Source organism: Ochotona curzoniae, unplaced genomic scaffold (assembly GCF_017591425.1).
Source record: "Ochotona curzoniae isolate NIBS_2020 unplaced genomic scaffold, NIBS_Ocur_1.0 scaffold_4701, whole genome shotgun sequence".
NCBI lineage: Eukaryota > Metazoa > Chordata > Mammalia > Lagomorpha > Ochotonidae > Ochotona > Ochotona curzoniae.
The window spans coordinates 56,251,954-56,274,986 of NW_024467122.1; the positions used below are offsets into that span (position 1 = coordinate 56,251,954).

The following is a 23,033-nucleotide window of genomic DNA, read 5'->3' on the forward strand; positions in this document are numbered from 1 at the left end:
AAAAAAGCAGAATTCAGATAACTAAGTGAAGTAAAACACCTACATGCATAGTCTGAAGAAATAAAAAATGAGAACTTCCAGAACAGAAACATATTTTGTAAATTGTTCCATTTAGAGAGTAAAACTATCCTTAGGGTAATCCTCATGTGACTCCCTGAAATTTGAGTTAAAAGGAAAACCCTGATACTGGGATGTATTCCTGTAAAGGCATACTATTTATAAGTTATGTATCCAAAAACATCAGTTTGTAGATGTGGGATGACTTTACCAAAAGGGAACAACTCATAAGTTCATTGAACAAAATCATTTTAACCAGTTAAAAGTGTGAATACTCTACTACCCGTGATACACAAAGATAATATGTTCAGAAGCATTTATATTCTTTGTCTATTTTTTCTGAAGTTTTCTACAAAGGCTTTTAGTGAGTTTGAGGATCCAGTTGTGTAAATTCCATTATGTCTAGATTCAAAATTTCAAAGACTTGTACAAATGAGAATTATAATAATTAAAAAATTTTTTCTTGCTGTTACTTAAACTGTTCATGGAATATATGTATCTTGAGGCTTATGTCTGTTGTCTAGATAAACCACCTTTTCAATTAGTCTTAGTAAATGTTTACAGAAGGCAACCTTAAGTTTATTTATCGCATTTTCATAGATCAGGTACAGCAAATTTAAGAATATCTCCTAAGGTCACATATAGAAACTGATAAAGTGAAAAGTGCATGAGATACAAGTTATATATGAGAGAATGAATATTTTAACTCAGACTCTCCAAGAATACTTCCTGGATTTTTAAGGGCAATGAAAGGCATGTGTGACTAGTAGAAGAAGGAGTGGGCATTGTATAAAGGCCTACATTCATGCCACTCACCAGAGGGACCATTGTTGGGATGTAGTATAAAGCGCTTAGGGAATGAACATAGGGAAAAAGTATCACTTGCCTTTAGTGTTTTTCTGGTTTTTTGTTTTTTGTTTTTTGTATAAAACCAGACATGAGAAAATAAAAGGACTATTTAAAGAGGAAACTGGATTAAAAACTGCATAGATTATAAAACTGTACTGGGAAAGCACCTTGGCAGAGAGGAAAAATATGGGCACAACATGGCTATAATCAGGAGGTTAATCCTGCATCATTTCTTAGGCCTTCCTATGCAAAATTTAAAAACCCTTTAAGAGAGAAGTGGTTAAGAAGAGGTTAAGCTGTGGGGAAAATGGTGCAGAATGAGAATAAGATTGTGATTTATGGGCCTGGCCCAGTAGCCTAGCGGCTAAAGTCCTTGCTTTGCACATGCCAGAATCCCATATAGGTGCCACTTCTAATCCTGGCAGCCCCGCTTCCAATCCAGCTCTCTGCTTGTGGCCTGGGAAAGCAGTTGAGGGTGGCCCATAAGCCTTGGGACACTGTACCTGTGTGGGAGACCCGGAAGCTCCTGACTCCTGACTTTGTCATTGGCTCAGCTCTGGCTGTTGTGAACACTTGGGGAAGGAAACAAAAGATGGAAGATCTTCCTCTTTGTCTCTCCTCCTTTCTGTATATCTGACTTTCCAGTAAAAATAAATGAATCTTTAAAAAAAAAAAAAACCACTGTGATTTAAAAATTTCACTGCTGTGGCTTTTTTGGAGGGAGCAAAGATAGGATGAGTGAAGGGATTGCAAACAGTTGCTACTACTGGTAAGGCAATTGCCATTTATTCAGAGGAGATGGGGTGGCTGAAATACCAATGGTTGGGGCAATGGTGACAGGGAAGAGAGAATCTACGAGAGAGAGATTTAGAAGATCATACGTAAAGCCAGGGCCAGTTGGTTGGCGTGGGGAATCAGAAAGCAGACGAACTGAGAAACCCTGTTGAATTTTAGACTTGAATATGTAATGATGCCATTAAATAAAAAAATTTCAGGAAGGAAAGTATAATGTGTAGAGAAGATGTTAGGAATATTATGATAGAAGTGTATATGGTATTCTGGTCAAGTTGCCTTGCATGTGTAGTCTAATGTATCAATCATGAGAACATAGGAAAAGATAGAGTTCGATTTACAGGTTTTTTTTTCAGCTCTATAGAGTTTATTCTATCAGCTTTCACATGTAGGACCCAAAAGGAAAAGTCACTTAAATCTCTCCAAGGATAATACAGTATTTTAATACAAACCCATATGTTGGTCATTGGAAAGACTATTTTGAGTCACTTAGCATGCCTATCACTGTGTTTTGGGTACAGACAGTACTTGGATAGAGATATCACTAATATAATCTGCAAACTCTGCCAAAAATTTAGGAGTGTTTGCAGTGGTTTTCTGACTTCCTGATTTGTGAATTTCTGGGATAAATTAAGGGAGAACTCACTTCATTCTAGGACAAAAGTAAAATTATTGAATCAATCCTTATGTCATGGAAACCTAGAGAAAGCTACACGTGTCTTGAAGATTGGGAGTCAGAGGGGTGAATTCCAGGATGTTCCTAAAGCTTCCACTGCACAATGATTATTCAAAAATAAACTTTCCTTTTCCAATGCTATTCCTACTAACATGAAAAGAGAAAATGTCAAAACTTACCAATTTGTTGAGAAATGCTTTATTTCCCTCCTCTTCTGGGGCAAAATATTAAATAAAGGAATTCAACAAACACCAGATATTTGAAACCTGCTTCAAAGCTTTGGTTTTACCTTGTACCCAAAATAAACTCTGGCAATGAGAGACAAATTAAAGTAACAACAAACAATGAATAGAAAAATCTGGACAAATATATCATAGACTTGACTTGCCACTTCACAACTTTTATTTTTTATTTATTTTAAAGATTATTTTATTTTTTTCGAAAGTCAGATATACAGAGAAGAAGAGAGGCAGAAAGGAAGATCTTCTGTTCACTGATTCACTTCCCAAGTGGCCACAATAGCCAGGGCTGCGCTGATCTGAAGCCAGGAGCCTGGAGCCTTTTCCAGGTCTCCAGTGTGGGTGCAAGGTCCCAAGGCTTTGGACTGCCCTCAACTGCCTTTCCAGGTAAGCAGGGAGCAGGATAGGAAGCAGGGCCACCAGGCTACCAAACGGCACCCACATGGGATCTTGGCAAAGCAAGGTCTTAAGCTGCTAGGTTACCATGCAAGGCCCCAAAATATTTCTAAATGATTAACTGACAGCAATAGAAGTTGAATCAGAGTTTGCAGAAAATCCTTAGTTGAGCTCAATTCTAGCAAGAAGATATTTATTCATTGCTCTGTCTTAAATGAGTTAAAGTCCTCTAGAGGTTATTCACTGGCAGTTTTTTGACAGTAATTCTAACCCCTTACTTCTAAGTTAGGGTTCTTGCTCAAAATGCACTTCAGTAAGTTGTAAAATATCCTTTTTTTCCCTAGTGGAATTTGAAGGAAGAGAAGAAAGAATTGCATACGCTTAAACTTCCACCAAAAGTATCTGTAGGACCTGTGTCATGGAATCTTCCCATGTTGGCCCTGATTTCCAAGGTATTGGATATTGGGTAACAGGAATGTGGGCACACATGTCTAAACACAAAATACTCCCAAGAAGATTTAGACCATCACTGACATTGATACTTAGCCAAGTTTTTTAGGCTCTAGAAATAGTTGGCTATAGTGAGTCTGTTGTAATTAGGCCTGAACAAAGTGTTGGGCAGAAAAAACACCTCCAAGATACTATCTCTGAAACAGCTCACCAGCTCCATAATCATCTGAATTAAATCTGGGCCTCTTTTTGTGTTTCTAGTTTTCATGTACCAATAAAATGAAACCTCCTATTCTGGAAAACTAAAAAAGGGTGTGTTTAAGAAGACGGGTGCCAGAGCTAAACTTTTTGGATTTAAGTACTAGCCTTATCACGTATTCACTATTGGATAATAAGCAAAATTCTCAGTCTCTTTGTAACTCCATCCATAAGGTGAGGGGTGATAATGGTGCATGGATTAGTTCAGTACTTATTAGGAGCTTAGAACATGATTTGACATACAAGTGATTTGAAGATATCCATTACATAAATTTGAATGTGTCATCATCAAAAGTCATATCAATTGCTTAGATTCTGTATACTAGGATCCTAACTTGCCGTTTTTATGCTTCTTCCTTACAATCTTCCCTTCATAATGCAACATGAAACTCTTCAATGAATTTCCATTACCTCCATCTCATCTCTTATTCCTCTTCATGTACTTTATGACCTACTATGACATAGCACTGTGATTTGCTTTTTCCTGAAAAGTGCTCCATCCACCCTTTATATATCGAACTTCTATTTGGTTTTCTTTTTTTTTTAAAGATTTATTTTTATTATGTTTTTATTGGAAAGGCAGATATACAGAGAGGAGAGACAGAGAGGAAGATCTTCCGTCCGATGATTCACTCCCCAAGTGAGCGCAACGGCTGATGCTATGCCGATCCGAAGCCAGGAGCTTCTTCCAGGTCTCCCTATTTGGTTTTCAATACCAAGTTCAAACCTCTCTTGATGCACTAGTTCAGTCCCTTTATCTGACCTATATATAGCTATCCCTTTCTATGTGCCCTCATAACACATCTTACCAAATTGAAGAGCTGTAAACAGTCTTCATTTGTCTCCTCCACCAAGCTGGAGTTGCCATGAACATCCATAGCATCAGGTTCAGGACTTAAAGTATGTATAATACAGGGAAAACCCATTCAGGGATTTATTTTATAAACTAAAGCAGAAACTGTAAAAGTAATGATGAGTTGGTTATATCATAAGTAACTAATAATTATCTAGTAACTAGTATTAATTAGTTGACAAATGTTTGATTTTTCCATAAGTTATGTTTTCACGTCAGAATAGCATGGAAAGATATTTACAACTATTTTTATAAAATGTATGAACTGTGGTTTGCAAAAGCTTAGTCTCACCTTTGTGCCTAGTATATACTAAATATTTCATAAAATTCTCTGCAGACTTGTGTGGAAGTTTGTATAAAATAAAATTGAACAGAGGGGAGGGCAGGGAATTTGTATCAAAAAATAATAAAAATTATATAAAAAATACAATTGAAAAATATTGTAAATTGTAAAGTTAAGCTTATGATTGTTAAAGGAATACTCTTACATATATTGAAAGAACAACGAACATATTTATATAAATAGAAAAAAAGACTGCCAATTGTTTTAAAAAGCTGTCTTTGCTCTTTCCTGGCTGAAAAAATTCTTTAACTTTTTTTGTGTTGAATTTTGAGTTTATGATGCAATTCCATAGACTCTGGGATTCCGCCCACCCAAATTCCCACCCCCCAGACTGATTTTCCCAGTGTATACATATTGTTACAATAGCATAGACCTTCATAAGGAGTTATAATTCCATCAGTCTGTTATTGAAGTGTGTCCCAACATTGCTGGTACAGACAATGTCAGATAGTCCAGCATCCCACTGTCTAGATACGTCCAACAGTTTCATTAGGAGTCCATCTTTGATTTGGAAGTGGGGATGAATATTGTAATATATCTTCATATCTGGAAACGGTGGTCTCTATTACTCTATCACTACACATTCCCTTAAATGAGAAGCCACAAAATGTGGTCAACAACAGGTATGAAGTTAAAACAATAACAACACCACTACCACCAACAAAAATTGCAGCACTATGGAGTTGAAAAATACACCACTGAATAACCAATGCATGGGTGACGAAAAGAAAACACAAAAAGCCTAATTTGCATGATGATTTCCTTATATTAGAGAGAACATATGGTATTTGTCCTTTTGGGATTGACTTATTTCACTGAGCATAATGGTCTCTATTTGGGACCATCTAATTGCAAATGGTATAATTTCATTGTTTTCAATGACTGAATAATATTCCATGGGCTAGATGTACCAGTATCTTTAACCACTCCTCTTTGGATGGGCATCTGGATTGTTTCCATGTCTTTGCTATTGTAGATTGTGCTGCTGTAAATATAGGATTACAGATCTCCTTCTCATATGCAGTTTTCATTTCATTTGGATATATTCCCAGGAGTAGAATAACTGGATCATGTGGCAGGTTTATTTGCAATTCTCTAAGCATTCTCCACACTGATTTCCATAGTGGTTGTACTAGCCTGCACTCCCACCAGCAGTGAAGAAGGGTATATTTCTCCCCACATCTACGCGAGCAGGTGTTAGTAGAGTTCTGAATGTAGGCCAAGCTCACTGGAGTTATGTGGTACCTCAACATGGTTTTCATTTGTGTCTCCCTGACAGTTTTGAAATTTTTTTTTTTAATCTGAGAGTTAGAGAAACAGACAGAGGATCTAAATTCTGATTGATTTCCTGAATACTGGGTCCTAGAAAATGCAATTCAGATCTCTGTCTTGAATCAGATATTCAAATACTTGATCCATCATCTGCTGCCTCCTATGCTAGAATGTGAGGCACAGCTGGCACTCCAACCTGAATCTCTAACATACAGGATACAGGCTCTGGGCTGGCTTCATACCCACTCACTCACCAGACATCTATCATTTGTGAAGGAATTCTTTTTAAGGCACTTAGAATGGCTTGTTTGCATGCCTCAAGGTAGAAAATAGATGATTAATAAATAACCTCTTCGGCCTGATATCTTGCCACATCACCTTACTAAGAGAGATATAACACTTGTAAATCTAGTCCATGTGTATTGACAGTTTGTACTTAGAAAAGCGAATTTTATTGTGTGGCATATAAGTTCAATTTTAATGTTTCATTTAAAAATGTCCCCTTCTCTTCTTACATGTCTGGGTTACTGGTGTTGAATAATCAATTGTAACATCCTATTTTTCCTTAACCCACCTGTCCTTTGGACAAAATCTCCCTGGCTTGCCTGCAGCGTTCATCAGCTTATATTAGATTTTTCATAATATTCTCTGTGAAAGGTGCTCCTAAGAAATTAGAAACCTCTTCTTTTGGAGACAATTTCTAATATACCCACTTCAAGTTTATTGAGAATAATTCTACTAATTAATCTGTCTATATCATCATAGAAATTCATACTTCCTAGTAACTAATTAGAAACCATTATGTGTATTTGTAGTCAGCCAAAGTATCTCTTGTACTGAAACATACCTATTTCTCATCCAGTCTAACTGGGATGGTTTTATGTCTTTGGAACTAATTTGAGTTCCACATTGGCCCATTCCCTGAAACAATTAAATTGTTTCAAAATTAAGCATCTCACTCTCGTCCGCACCCTTCAGATTGGACCTTTTTAAAATTTTTTTCATTATTTTTTTATTGGAAAGGTGGATATACAGAGAGGAGAGACAGAGAGGAAGATCTTCCGTCCGATGATTCACTCCCCAAGTGAGCGCAACGGCTGATGCTATGCCGATCCGAAGCCAGGAGCCTCTTCTGGGTCTCCCATGCGGGTGCAGGGTCCCAAAGCTTTGGGGCGTCCTCGACTGCTTTCCCGGGCCACAGGCAGGGAGCTGGATGGGAAGCAGGGCTGCCGGGATAGAACCAGTGCCCGCATGGGATCCCGGGCGTGCAAGGTGAGGACCTTAACCACTGCGCCACCGCGCCGGGCCCCAGATTGGACCTTTTTCCTATCTGTAGATCATTTCCTAAATTATCCCAGAAAATTACTGGTTATATCCAAATGTAATATTTATTTTGTACCAATTGTGAACTTAAAAATAAGGTATAGATTATCCATCCTTACAAAATGAATCCTCCAGTTGCATCAGAAATTCATTTATTCAATTTTTGCTTGAATAATAAAATGCAATGAATGAAAAAGTAATGTTTGTATTTTAATTCAGGATTGGCTATTTAGTTCAGTCAAACCTGAATAATTACATATTCATGTTGTAATTCACAAGCACAACTATCATTTCCAAAGCATTGGTTCTCTGTTGATCCAATCAGATCCCTTAATCAAACTCATCCTTTGGAATAAGGTAAAAAAAATCATCTTTTTGTGGAAAGATAGTTTTTAATCAATTCAAGATGTGGTTGGAATAAATGCTACTGGCTTGAGTATCAAATGTTCTTGGCAAAACCCTCTAAGCAATAAACAATGGACACCACACCCTCATGAGAAAGGGAGAGAGGAATAGGGTAGTCATTGTTTTCATGTCATATTGCTAAATGCCAATATGGTCCATTTATTTGCAGTAGGGATTGTAACACAAGAATGCTTGATGAATACAGAATAATTAGGGGTTCTGAGTTGTAAGTATTGCAGATGCTTAGCTTAAAAAGCTCTCTATTCAGTCACGAAAATAATGTTTCTTGGAGAATCTAGTAAAAACAAAACATTTTCTCAGTAAGCCAGTAGTAGAACATTTTGAAGGATTGAGCTATAGATCCATACGGTATTTATTTTGAGAGAAAGGAGCAAAGAATTTGCAAATCTTGTAACATTCGTTTGTTTATATTGAGTGCTTCATGACATATGCTTTCATTCAAGCATTATAAAAGATCTCACTAGTGATTTCTTTCATGGTTATGCATTTTTGATATTTTAAAACAGAGTGTCATTTTCCCAATCATGTTGAAATTGTTATTTGTAATTTAGTGGGGTTAGCGGATGTGGGTAGAAATCCAATTCCATAACTCCAAACTCCACGTAGATATGAATTTTGATGCCCATGGCTTAGATTTAGAATAGTATCCTGTAATATTGATCACCCTACCTGTTAAACAATTCAGACCTAAGTTTCTGGGATGAACAGTGTGCCAGCGCATCCTATGGACAGCCCCTGCTTTAGTATTTTAAGTCATAGCATTTAAGTGAAAAAGAATGTTAACTATTGACAAGTTGCTAGTTTTAGATTACACCCAACGAAAGTGACCATTTGTAAATACAGTACAAAATATTCATCTACTGGCTATTCCCAGAAAGTGAAGAATTTTTGAAAGTAAGAAGAACTTGTGGGAAGCACCATGTTCAGAAGTGTGTGGGTGGTAGAAGGGGCCAGTAGGGGCAGTTTGACATAATGTCCAAGATCCTAAGTTTTTTTTTTTTTTAATTTACGTAAACAAGGTGAGCAAATTTTATATATTTCACAATACAGATTTAAGCACAGAGGGTAGGTGTTTTTGCTCTCTAGTTTATATACTGTATGACTTTTTGGAAATTCCTTAACCCAATGTATACATTAGTGTCAAAGTAGTGCTTGTCTCATAGTATCAGTATGAAGATAAAGATTGAACAGAGTAATTCAGGTCAAGTAACTCACACAGAGCCTGAGACATACACATTATAGTAAGTTCTAATCATTTGTGGACTCTGTTTTTGTGAAATTGTCTACTTAGCAAATTTATTTTAATTCCCACATCAGAAAAAATTATATATAAATTGCTTTTAAAAGGTTATGATCAGAGACACAGAAATCTGAAGCTGGATTTCTTCTATTAAGAATAATCAGTGTTCACAGCCAGGAGCCCTGAGTGATCCTCAGAAACAGAACAGTAAACTTTCTTCGGAACTCGAGAGAGGAGCTTTCTGTGGTCCTTACTTAGTTCCAACTTTGGATCCCCACCCTCTCTTGCAATGACCATCAGGGTCACTCCGGAGCACCCCCCCCCAAAAAAAATTAGAACAGATAGACAGAGACCAATGAGGAAAGCTTAGAACCAGACAAGAAATGGTCAGCTTGGACTCCCATATACCTTACTAGGTGGGACACAAAGATTAGTTATTCCTCACTAAGGTATTGAAGATTTCTCTGCACACCCCTTCTAAAACTGTTCTGCTTCTCAATTTTTAACATATGGCATGTTTGAGTTATAAGCCTGTTTGGACTATCCCAAAATTCACAAAGTTCGGTAAAAATCTTGCTTGAATACTATAAGCTGCTAATTATAAAAATGAAAATAGACATGAGTCAGCTGAATAGTATGCTATAACTATTTTAAGGTGTATAGCAGCCAGTTGTGTATAAACTAAAATTGAAATGTCAATGAAGTAGTCACAGGATGTGAGTAAGAACTTGGCATTTTCTAATATATTGGTCACTCATTACCATGTCAGTTAACTTCATGATGTTGTAAAGTGTTGTTAAAGTTGTGTATTGGGTTTTCCTTGGAGGGGATGATATTCTGCCAGCTCTACTTTCAAGACCAGTGATGGTCTCCCAAGAAAACCGTTGAATTTACCTGGACGACAAGATGCTTGACTCTCTGCACGGTCCATGCCCGTAATGAAGGAATCATGACTGGATATGAACTATACTACTGTAACAGTATGGAGGAATTCAATATGGGGGGAGGGCTTTTTGGAGGAGTTGGTAGAATCCCACAGCCTATGACACTGTGTCATAAAATGAAATAAAAAAAAACAGTGTTCACTAATTCATTGTTTTCAGGACCTGATAAAATTGTAAATGTAAACAAATATGAATTAATGATTTATATGATTATACGTACAGTTTTTTATATCATGTGAAATTCTGATTGTATTAGTGTTAGTATATACTACATAATATCTTATTGCTCATATATTTTATTAGTAATTCAAACAGAGGGTTCCAATGCTGGATGAGTTTATTAGAGTTTATCATTAAAAAATATATTGACTTGTCATCATTCCAAGATATTCTGAGTCAAAGGTCTGAAAGTTATGTGCCAGCCAGTACAGGGTCCAGTTCAGCATCAGCCCACACATATACTGGGTGTTGTGGTTGGCTGGTCATTTCCATCCCCTGCCCCATGTCCTGCGCAAACCTACAGGTGTTGCAATCCAGCCCAACCCAGCCTGATACAGACCTGATCCTTATCATACCAGCAGGAACTGCAACCTAGTTGGGACAACCATCAATAACCTCCACTAGGCCCACCATCCCCAGTTCCCATGTGTGCCAGTATGTACAGTAGACTAGTCTGGTCTGTACTGCATCCCAATCAAGCTTTCATATACTCCTATGGTGTTGCAGCTTAGATCATCTCACCTCACACTATGATCCTGTCCACACATATGGCAACAGATGCTGCTGCCTTGTCCAACCAAGTCCTGGTTCTAATGCCCACTAGCAGGACGAGTGCCCACACTTTCTCTATTAGGCCCACTCCCAGTTCCAGATCTTGGATTGTCCAGGGGGTACTGTAGTTCAGTCTGACACAACTTAACACCTGTCCTGGCACTTGCCAGAGAATGCTCTGGCAAAGCCTAGCCAGTCGGCACTTACCCTAGCTATTGCATGTACCAGCAGATGCAGGGGCCTGGCCTTGACCGGTCCTCCCCCAAACCCAAGCTTATATACAGGCACAGGTTGTTGTAGCCCTGTCCATCCCAGATTACTCCCAGTCCCAGTTATCATGCTCTTCTGTGGGAGTCGTGGCCCAGCTAGGGAAGCTTCACAGCCCCCTTAGTAGGCTCACTCCTGGCCTGGGGTCTTGCATGTGCCAGCAAATGCTGCGGCCCAGTCCTGCATGGCCCATCTCACCTCAGCATTTGGCAGTGGGTGCTGTAGCTTGCCTCCATTCCCAGCTAAGGCCAAGTGTGCTTCCAACATTATTGTAGCCTGGGTTGGCCTGGACTGCTTCCAGCCTCAGTTCTTGTCTTACCATTCAGGGCTGCATCTTAGCAGGGGAGTTTCTGAAGCTCGCCTATCAGAGCAGCTCCTAGTAATTAATCTCATGCACACCAGTGTTTTTGACAGTCTGACTTGGCCTATCTCCAATCCCGACATTCACCAGCAGGTACTATGGCCTTGGCAGATCAGTCCATTTCTGTTCCAGCTGTAATACTGTTTATAATGCAGGTCGAAACTAGTATCTATGTTTCATAAGAGAGGAAACTAAACATCTTTTTCTTATTTCTTTTCTTTATTGCAATTTTCAGCAATATCCAAAAAAAACATATGATATATCATACTTTATTGGAAGGAGAGAAAACAATGTACATTCACCAATCTTGTTCTGAGTACACTAACTCAAATGCCCATGCTAAAATGGAGCAACTTTGATCCTAACCTGATTTCTCATAATAAAAGTCATATAACATATACAATTTCAAACAAATTCATATGCTAATGGATCAAGTAGTATGTGATTTTCTGAAGTGGGGAATTTTAATGTTATACAAGAATAGCGTTGAGATTTAATTTAAGATATAGGTAACAGCCTAATATTTGACACTATGTAAAGTAACATAATTTCAAGGGGCAGGAAGTATGGGTCATAATCTCTGTTTTCTACTAGTTTACTGCATGACCATGAGAAAATTTTGAATTCTCACAGGCCTCACACTCCCTCCCCATTCCCATAATTATGGATTTGGATCAGTAGACCTATGCAATTCTTTCCAGCTTTCCATGATCATAAAACTTGAATCAAATCCATCACCTCTTATTTCTCAGAGTGAAAGTTGGTAGATGCCCAAGTACAGAGAGTAAAAAGACCTGCCAGTTCAGGTCTATTTCTGCAGCTAGTAGAGTTGATTTTTGCAGGGTCTGCTAAAGGATAGCAAGACACCAAGGAGGGGAGACTCCCACATTCAGGTGCCCAATGATATCACTAAGAAGTTAATAGGCTTTTTAATATGCATGGCTAATGATATGTTACTTGAAGGACAGATTTTAATTGGCAGTCAAATTTCAGATTGGTAAATGTGCACAGAATAATAGTAATGGCACAAGGGAAGGAACGGATGAGGAATGCAATAATAGAGTTTGTTGGCTAAAAGAGTACAAGACACCCCTCCTTGGTATGAATAATAATTCTAAAAATCTGATTGGCAAGTCACTCTCGTTGGAACATGCCTTGCGTTGCTGCTTAAATTTGCTTCTGTAATTGTTGTTTTCTATCTGCTCATGCATGAATTTTTGCTGTTTCTTCTTAAGCATTGTCATTATACTCATTAAAGTTTAATTTTATTTTAAATGATCTATGTATTTGAAAAGCAGAGTAACAGCATGTGAAGAAGACAAAAAGACACAGGCATACACACAGAATGAGAGAGATACCCACAGTAGCCAGGGGTAGGCCAGGCCAAAGCCAGGAACAAGGAATTCTATCTAGGTGGCAGGAGCTCACATGTTTAGGCCATCTTCCTCTGCTTTCACCATTACATTAGCAGGCAATTGGATCAAACAGAAGTGGCACAGTCCAGCATTCCAATCTGAGATGCCAGCTTTTCAGGCAGTGACATAAACCTCTGCTCCACAATGCCAGCCCCTAATATGCTTTTAAGCTCAGACTCTGACTTTTTTTTTTAAGAAAGGAAATGGCTTAAGATATTTATAATGGAGTTTTAGTTATTGTAATCAGTTGTAGAAGCAATCTGCTGACTAATACGTAAAACAAGGGATGATAACAAAGCCGCCCAAAGATCAGAAATCAAAGGAACCCACTGTCACTAGAGGGCTGAAAGTATGCTGTCCAGCATAGTAACCCTTCCTCTGAACTGAGATTTGCACTTAATGCAAAATATATGGCAGATTTTGAAGATGTAATGCCAAAAAAGAAAAATAGCTCTTTATATAGCAATTATATTTAGTGTATCTTTTATACTAAATACACATATACGTACTGCTGTGTTGGGGTAAATGAAATACAGCATTATCTGCTGACAGTGTGGTGCCTGTTTTCCAACTTCCCAGTGGATATTCATTGTCTTGTTTCGTGTTGAGAGTCAAGGGATGGTCCAAAGTCAATGCTTGCTGATTTGGTGGTACACAAATGAACACCAACAAATAATGTGATGATTGGATTCAAGGCAATCATTGATTTAGTACTTACCTGTGTTTTTCAAAATACAGCTTTAAAAATTAGAAAAATAACTGCGCAGCATATTATAATTACTAGAACCCCAGAGATTTGGACAGTATGTCTCCAGAGGGAATACTGATGGAAAATTAGGAACCCAATGCTGAATTTAGTCAACCTGACATGTTATTAGGGGATGGTGAAATTTATAATATAAAAATGCCATGACTCGTGACTTTGTTGAAGTTTTCTTTATGGTAATGCTCATTGAAGGCTGCCTCCAATAGGCACATCTGGTTGAATTAAAAGCCACATTAGATCCATTCCTGAGTTATTTTTTTCAGAGACCAGATCTTGCAAGCCTTGGTTAGCTCATTAAATTATGAAACCTGAAAAAACAGGTACATTATTACCACAGAATCCCGAGCATAACAGAATCATTCAGGAAAACAACATTACATGAGGGACGGTTTTGAGATTTCATTCCCTTCACTTAGACATTGGGTAATGTTGCTCTACGTCAATGCAGGCTGTGTGTTTATCTAACATTTTTCCATATGGAAGCCATATGGCTGTTCATAGTGGGTGTTACTTCTAGAATCAGTCAATGCTGGATCTAAAGCTTGGATGGAATACATAGCACTCTTTGAACTTAGACAAGACATAGAGATAAACATATTACTTATAACATAGCATTGTTGTGAGCGTTCAGTAAGTCAAGTGAAGGCCTTAGCACAGTGTTTATCACAGAGAAAATTTGATGAAGACTGTTCACAATTAGAACAGTGGAAGTCTACCTGTGTCCCCAGAAGTCTTTAGTTTGCCAAAGAGAACCATCTCCAACTGCACTCACCATCTTCCCTACAAGTTTGCAAATTCATTCGGGCCAATGACATACATTTCCTATTTCTTACGTATTAACCCAAACAGCCTCAGTTAAGCCCTATATTTCTCATTTGAACCTTGTATTTGCCTGTGAATTATATATATATATATGTTGCTTCCTCATGTGACTGTCTCTTGCATCTGACTCCAGTATAACTCAATTTCGATTTTGCTTCGCTGACAAAGGTGTGTCCCTTGTATATTGTTTTTCCCAGCATCTGAACTAACTTTGCTTCTGCCATTTGCCTCCTTTTCCAGATGGCTCATGGTGTGTTCTTCACACCTCTTGCAGAGTTTAAAACAGACTTCATAGAGATAAGACAAAGTAGTCTCAAAGCCAAGGAATAAAAGACTTAAGTGAGATTATTCCCTACCAGCAGCTTTGCCTGGGGAACGAATGGCAAAAGAAAAGCAGAGCATGTGTTCACGGCTTCTGGTTTGCAGAAAGGAGAACAGGGAGCCAGGGCTTCAGGTTATGTAAGGGAGATGATACACAAAGCATAATTCTGCTTCACTATCCTATCTGCTGACTGTGAAAATTAATGTTTTACCTTGTGGCAATTAGTATGGGTTAGTTAAAAAGTCAAATCACCAAAAATATCTTTATCTTTAAAAACACCCTCTATTTTTTCCACTTTTGGAAATGGAAAGAGAAAACTATTTTTGTGGTTTCTCAAATCCCTGAAATTGCAGTCTGGGTGAAAATTTTCAAAGTGGTCACTGCCAAAGTGTTCCTTTTATAATCCCAGAAACAGGCATGTAGCTTTAGGGAATCCAGGGATTTGGAGGTGAGCCATGGCAGGCCCAGTGCCAGTTAGTGGACTTGTGATGTCTTATGAGGACCGCTCCCCAAAGAAGGGGATAGAAAACGAATATGGTCATGTAATATCCATTTTAACCAGAGAACTGCCTTACAGTTGCCATACCTGTTCTTTTGTGGGGAACTGTGTGGTTAGAACATTAATTCAGCATGGAAAAGATTGGAGGAAAATGAAGCTTTTAGTGAAATCTCCAACTGTTCTATCATGCAAATAATATTAGTTTGACAATCTTTCCACTTACCCCTCCCATGATCAAAACCAGCCTGGAGGCCATTGGCAACATTCAGCTCTTGCCACAGAGTCAAAGTTCTTTTCCACAAACCATAATCCACCATCTTTTCCCCCAGTCTTTCTTCCCAGGCTTTCTTATTCCTTCCAGTCAGCTACCTCCTTATGGTAATAATATGCCAGATTCTCCCCATATGGAGGAACATAGAATAATTATTCCCCTCAAAAAAATTTAGTAAGTCAAATAGTTGTAAAATGCTTGGGAGGAAAATGAGTCAATATGAGTGAGATATGAAATGAAGTGCTCCTATAATCTATTAGTGTGATCCAGGAAAGTCTGATAACTATTGAGCATATAATTGTATCAAATCAGCAGTGTTGTTTGGAAGTGTTAGAAAAGGTGATTCAAAGTACAGATATGAACCAGTGCAAAGGTCGTGTAATGGGAGTGTGAGGCTTGCAGTCAAGAGCAAGAAAGCAAAGAGTGAAAGAGAAAGAAGATTAAAAGAAGGTAACTTCTAAGTGTCTAGGCTTAAACTAAAAGACAGGAAACCATTGGAGAGTTTAGATTAGAAGGATATGACAATCCTATCTGCTGGGAATAAACTGCAGATGCTGTTTGGCATACAATGCGTTTGCATCCTGATAAAACCATCATAAGTTGAACATGCAAGGGTGAGCATTTAGGTTTGTGATAAAGATGCCCATATCCCTCATCGGAGATCTGTGACTCTTGATTCAAACTTTGTGTTAATGCAGATCCTGAGGGCAACAGTGATGGCCTAAATAATTGGGTTCCTGAAATCTATGTGGGAGACCTGGATTTTCTGACTCCCAATCTTATTTTTTAAATTGATTTTTAGTTTTTATTTCTTAGTTTTTAACAGATTCAGTGTGGTTCATTGATAACAATTCCAAGAATTTAATGATATTCCCTTCCTCCACATCACCTTCGCTTCCTCCCCTGCTTTTCCTTTCCCATTCTCCCCTTAGTCATGTTTTTTTTGTTTGTTTTTGAGACAGCTTATTATTAATTGCTATTGTAGCCTAGTTAAGGACTTAATGCTTCACTTAATAAAGAGCTCAACATGTAAAAAGCAAAAATGACTTTAATGTAAATATAGGCAAGGGGCTAAATGATCAAATGGAGAAATGACCACTTTACCCACATACAATAGATATCCAAGTAACCACAGGTCATTACAAGTATAGTAGTATACTGCTTTGCATCCCTTGTCCCTGGCTTAGCCCTGTCCATTGTGACCATTTGAGGAGTGAATCTTGCCCTTTCTCTTCTTCTGAGAGGGTCCAGGCCTGCTGAGGTCTTGGTCACACCTTCAGGTAGGCATCACCAGCATTGCCCACCCATTTCCTAACAGATTAAGAAACCACCAATGGGGAACATCTTACCTGTAGGTTCCCCACCTAACAAGGAGGGGTGAGGGAATGCTTAAAGTCCCAGGAGCTTTCCTGAAACCTTTGGTGTCTCTCTCTCCTTGACCGTTCAAGAGATTCTCCCCTCCTGGCTTTCTCTCTGGAGGTGCTTTCTCCTTTTCTCTCTCTTCCCTTTTCACCTGGTCCTTTTGCAAACAAACTTTTCTGTCTGCAACAGATTCCCGGCATTTTATTTCTGTACTAGGCTGAGGAAAGAACTCACCGGGCATTCCTGGTAACACTATCTTCCTCATTTTCCTCTCATTTTCTCCATCCATCTCTCTTATAAGAGAAAGAGTTTAATTGGCGTTCCTTTATATGTCAATTGATTTTTTTTCACGTGCACTAAAATTTAAGGATCTTTTCCTTCTGTTCAATTGAAGAGAGCTTGATTATCATGTGTCGTGATGAAGATGGCTTTTGGTCAAGCCTGTTGGGAGTTCTGTGCCCCTCCTGGATGTTGTTTCCTAATTGTTTCTCTAGATTAGGGAAGTTTTGCCTCCAGGAGGAGACACATTTCACCAGCAAAGATCAACGGAAACTATATCTCATGGATTTGGGGTTTTTTTGTTTCACCTCTTCAAAACACTTTCTCCTCATCAAATTTTTAATGACTTACAGATCATACAGTAGCATCATTTTCTTCAAGAAGATTCTTGGTGTTCTTTTTCATTTCTTCTGTGACACATTAGTCATTCAGCAGCATGTTACTTAACTTCATGGTGTTGTTAATTTCTTTTTTTTTTCTTCCTGTTGTAGATTTTGGTGGCTTTTAATTTAAGGAGTCATTTAGTAATGGTGTAATGGAGATGGTCATATTTAGCAGCATGTTATTTAACTTCATGGCATTGTAAATTTTTAATTTTGCTTCCTGTTGTTGATTTTGTATTATGGCTTTTCATTTAAGGGGATATACAGTAACTGTGAAGGGGATATATAGTAACTGTGTAATGGAGACTATCATATCCAGAGGTGAGGATACAATGCAGTATGCATCTCTACTTCCAGACAAAGATGAACTACCAATGAAAATGTTTACTATATCTTGACAATGGGATGCTGGACTCTTTGCCATTGTCCATGCCCACAATGATGCACATATGATTGTGTATGAAGAACTATACTTTAGTAATGATATGGGGTAATTCAATGATGGGGGGAGGGAATTGGGGAGAGGATATTATAAATCCCAGGGCCTATGGAATTGTATCATAAAATGATAATAATAAAAAGAAGTACTATTTTTAAAAAGTATACAGTTATGTTATAGGAAAGAGAGGAATTAATGAGTAGTACAAGATTTTGACCCAAGCAATTGGGCAAATGACATGTTGGTGGAGATGAGGCTCATTCTTAGAGACTCAGAGTGGATATTAAATATATGTTATGTTGATGTTAAGTATACATTAAACACCTCTGTAGAAATTTTGAATAGGCAGAAAGAACTGCTAATGAGAAGTCCAGGCTTTGGATATCAGTGGTATATAGCTACGAGACCACAGCAAATTGTGGATAAACATATTTGTTGAAAGACTGTCCCTGGAGCCTGGTGCGATGGCTCAATGGCTTAATCCTCACAAGACTATACTTTCAGGGATCATTTCTATAGTCTGTGGCTTAATCCTCACTTTGTAAGCTCCAGGATTCCATTGGGGTACGGTTCATGTCCCAGCTACTTCACTTCCCATCCAGCTCCCTACTTATGATCTAGTAAAGCAGCAAAGGGTAGCCCAAGGCCTTGGGTCCCTGCACTTGTATGAGGGACTCAGAAGAAGCTCCTGACTCCTGGCTTTGCCACTGCAGCCATTTGCAGAGTGAACCAGTGAATAGAAGATCTTTCTGTCTCTCCTCTCTGTGAGTTTGATCAGTATTTTCAACAAAAATGAATAAATCTTTCTTTTTAAGGTTGTCATTGTAGTATGGTGTTTAGAGGTCCAGGAGATAGAGAAAATTAGTTTAATGATGTAATCAGACAGCAAGGTATGTCAAAGCCAAGAAGTATCACCCATTTTGAATGACATACTTTCAGTTTATTATATAATCACAAGCTTAACTCTTCACTAAATAAAGAATTCAACAAGTAGTAAATAAAAAACCACTCATCCTCTAAAGTATAGACAAAGGATATAAACAACAATCAAATATCTAATCAAACTACTGTTGTTATTCCAGTTTAGCTTTTTGCTTAGCAAATAGCATGCATAAGTCTAAAAGTTATTCTTAACTATAACAGAAGATGATCATAGAATTACCTGAGAAATTAATGTAAATTTTGGAGTTAGGAGGTAAATGGACTTGAGTGAGAAAGTTAAGTTTGGCTATGTTCTAATAATTGTATCCATGAAGTACATGAAAATCTATCCCCTGTATATTAATAAAATTTTAAAATAGTGAATCGGCCACTAGTATGAACTAACAAATAAAATTTAGTGTATGAAACGATGACAAAAAGAATCTCCTGAAGCAAGGAAACACCTACTGGGCTAGTACCCTTAGTTATTAGTTAAGCTTATTCTAGTTGAATGTCATAACCCCAAGACTGTAACTAGCTTGATAAGAAGTATTACTTCATCCTTCCTCTATTCCTGTCTGCTATCACCAATAATATTTCTTTCCTTGATCAGGAAGAATGAACTTCATAGATGCAGAAAAGTTAGCAAATCCAGATGGTTATATGGAAACCACAGGACTGATTTTTGTTTTATAGGTCTAGCTGGAGAAGTTGGCGTGGGCTATTGAATTGATGGGGTCATTAATGGGCCATTCTTTTTCTGAACACATAGATAGTGGTGAAGGGTAGAGCAATCTGGATTAGCTGCTTGTGGTATAGTCACATTACAACTGGTACAAGAGATGTGCATGAGTTCCAAGCTCTCACCAGGAAATGGGAAATGTTAGATTTCTAGGAACCTGGTAGGCAAAAAAGAAATCCCTAAATTCAACTTCTAACTTTATTTTATCATCATCTACTACTAGACTACTCTAATGGACCCAAACAGCCTCCAGACTTTGTACCTAAAGGGAAATACAGGGCTTCTAGTCTCCAAAACAAGTATTTTAGCATTGTAGTAGATTCTCATTCCTAACGGTATCTAGAACATCAGAAGCAATTACACTTGTAAGATCAGCATTCTGATTTTTTTTTCTCATCAGAGTATACCTTAGAAATAGGGTAAAAAGCCACATCTAGAGAAAAAGCTCATTCTTGGTAGCTTCATCATCTAGAAATTCATTATACATCCTTCTGTTCTGCAGGCATGTGGTATAGGTAAGAGTGTGGACCATGGGGAGACAGGCAGATTTGGGGTGGGTCCAGCTATGTCATGTTTTCCAAGAAGTTGCTTTGAGGATAAAATGCATGGCTCATCCTTAAACAAAGCAAAACAAAAAAAGGAAAAGCTGCCATGCTGCAAATGTTTCAGCAGTGAATTTCAAGTTGCCTAAAAATCCTGCATTTCTCATCACTGTGGAGTAAGGTAGGGGTAATAGACTAAAAATGGAAGTGTATGAGGGAATGGTGGTCTGGATAGGTAATATTTTCAGATTATCAACTTGTTAATCATTTTTTTGTTGTTTTTGCTCATTTGTTTTTACAGAAATAGCTGATCAGTATAGAAAATTTTGGAATCTAAAAATACATTTGAGAGTAGAGTATGATGAGTGGTAAAGAGGTCAGGCCTGGTAGGTGAGAGAGGCTGTCAAAATCCTCCTCCTGTGCTGCCGACATTCGATATGGACGCCAGTTTGTTTCCCAGCTGCTCCACTTCCAGTCCAGCTCCCTGCTAATGTCTGGGAAAGCAGCAAAGGATGGCCCAAGTTTTTGGGATTCTGCACCTGTGTGAGAACCCCGGAAGAAGCTACTGGCTCTTGGCTTTTGATTGGCTCTACTCAATCCCACTGTGGCCATTTGGGGAGTCAACCAAAAAAATGGAAGAACTCTCTTTCTGTCTCTCCTTGTTTTTGTAACTGCCTTTCAAATTGAAAAATAAATAAACAAATAAGACACTGTTCAGTGGGTTCTTTGCTCAGCTTGATATAGAAATATAAAGCCGGGAACCAGCTGCAGAGTTTTCTTTGCCAAGGGGCCAGGTGACTGAGGAAAGTAGAGGAAGAGGAAAGCACCTCCTGAGTGAAAGCCAGCAGGTGGCATGCCTTGTGAAAGGAGAGAGGGAGAGAACCCAAAGGGGTCTTTGGAAGGGTCTTTGGGTTTTAAGTCTTCTCTGACTCCTCCTTGTTGGGTGGGAACCTACAGGTAAGATGTCCCCAATTGGTGGTTTCATAATCTGTTAGGAAATGGGTGGGCAGTGCTTATGCCACCCACTTGAAGGTGTGACCAAGATTTTAGCAGGTTTGGACGATCTCAGATACTCAAGTAAAAAGGTATAAAAGTTGTTAGTGTTTGAAGAGGGTAGTAAAACAAAGCAGGAGAGGATAGGGAAGTGATTATGTATAGTGATGGTGTAAGAGAAACAGCTAGACTACCCCACCAACGTGGATTTGGCCTCAGTGCTCTCTCTCATACTCATTTGCCGTGCTCTTAGTAAGTTCCAATTCCAGAATTTAGCTAGGGTGCAGTCAACTGTCATCACCTTCATAGATACTTTAGTTTAAACTGCCTTAGTCTCATGTACTAATTACCACAGTAGCTTCTGTTTCTTGCATTCTCTTCTCTCAGTGTCTATTTGCAAAGCAGCTAGAATAAGCTTTGTATTCTAAGAAGTGAGTTTGCTAAATCACAGGGTAATTCTTTTTAAGTGTTATTTATTTTCATTTTTAAAGTATTTATTACTTTTACTTGAAGGAGTTAAAGAAAAGCAGAGGGAGACACAGAGATATTCTATCTGCTGGTTCATTATCTAAATGGTTGAAATCTCCAGAGAGATTTAGGCCAGTCTGAAGCTTGGATCCAGGAGCTTTTTCACGGTCTGCCACATGACTACCAGAACCCAAAGCTTAGGACTATCTTCCCCTGCTTTCCCAGGCCATTACCAGGGAGCTAGATCAGAAGTGGAGCTGCCAAGACAGAAACCTGGAGCCCATATGGGATGTCCATGTCACAGGGGGAGGATTAGCCTGATATACCATTGCACAAGCTCCTGGTTATTTATTTGAGAAACAGGTGGAGTTGGTGTACTCTGCAAATGCCCAAAGACTAGGACTGGACCAGGCCAAACTTGGGGCCACATGGATGTCAGGGACTCAACTACTCGAGTTGTTATATGCTGCACCTAAGGGTGCTCCTTAGCAGGAAGCGGGAGATGGTAGTGGAGTAGTACTTAGACACACGAACCTTGATTGACACAGTATGCGACATCTTAACTTATGTCTTCACTGCCTATCAGTAACTGCGTTTTCTTACTTTTGAGGAATCTCCATTCTGTTTTATAGCTAAACACCTTTACATTCCTACCAACGATGTATGAGCTTCTTTTCTTCAACATAGTCGTAACAATTGCTCTCTTTTGTCTTTTTGTTAATCACCATTCTAACAGATGATAATTAGTGATCTTGAACATATATCGACTAGTTACTTGTTTTTGTGAAAATGTCTATTTGGCTCATGTACCCGTTTTTTTTAATTGACTTATTTATTTTCTTGCTATTATTTTGTTTGAGTTCATGATACATTTTGGATATGACGTCTTAGCAAATATTTTTTCCCATTTCATAGATTTTTTTCTCTGTTGACTATTTTCTTGACTATATAAAAGCTTTTTAATTTGCTGCAATCCCATTAGTCCATTTTTACTTTTGTTGACTATCATTTTGGGTACATATCTCTCCCCACAGAGAAATAATTGCCCAAATCAAAGTAAAAAATTTCCTCTCTATGTTTTATTTTAGCAAATTTTTTAGATCTTATGTTTAGCCTGTAACCCATTTTGAGTTGATTGTTACACATAGTGTGAGATAAGATTCCAATGGTAAGTATCCAACTTTTCCAACAGAATTATCTGACGAGCCGGTCCTTTCCTATTGTAAGTTCTTGCCACCTTTTAAAGTTCAATTGGCCATAAGTGTGTGTATTTATTTTTGAGTTTTTAAATC

The 23,033-nt window shown here is 38.2% G+C and overlaps 1 protein-coding gene and 1 pseudogene across 1 annotated transcript in view; both read left to right on the forward strand.

Annotated features, from left to right (window-relative positions):
- The window catches only part of DTWD1 (DTW domain containing 1), a 127,806-nt gene that overhangs the window by 52,153 nt on the left and 52,620 nt on the right, over positions 1-23,033 (forward strand). The window lies entirely within an intron of this gene.
- On the forward strand, positions 18,564-18,639 carry LOC121149506 (annotated as a pseudogene).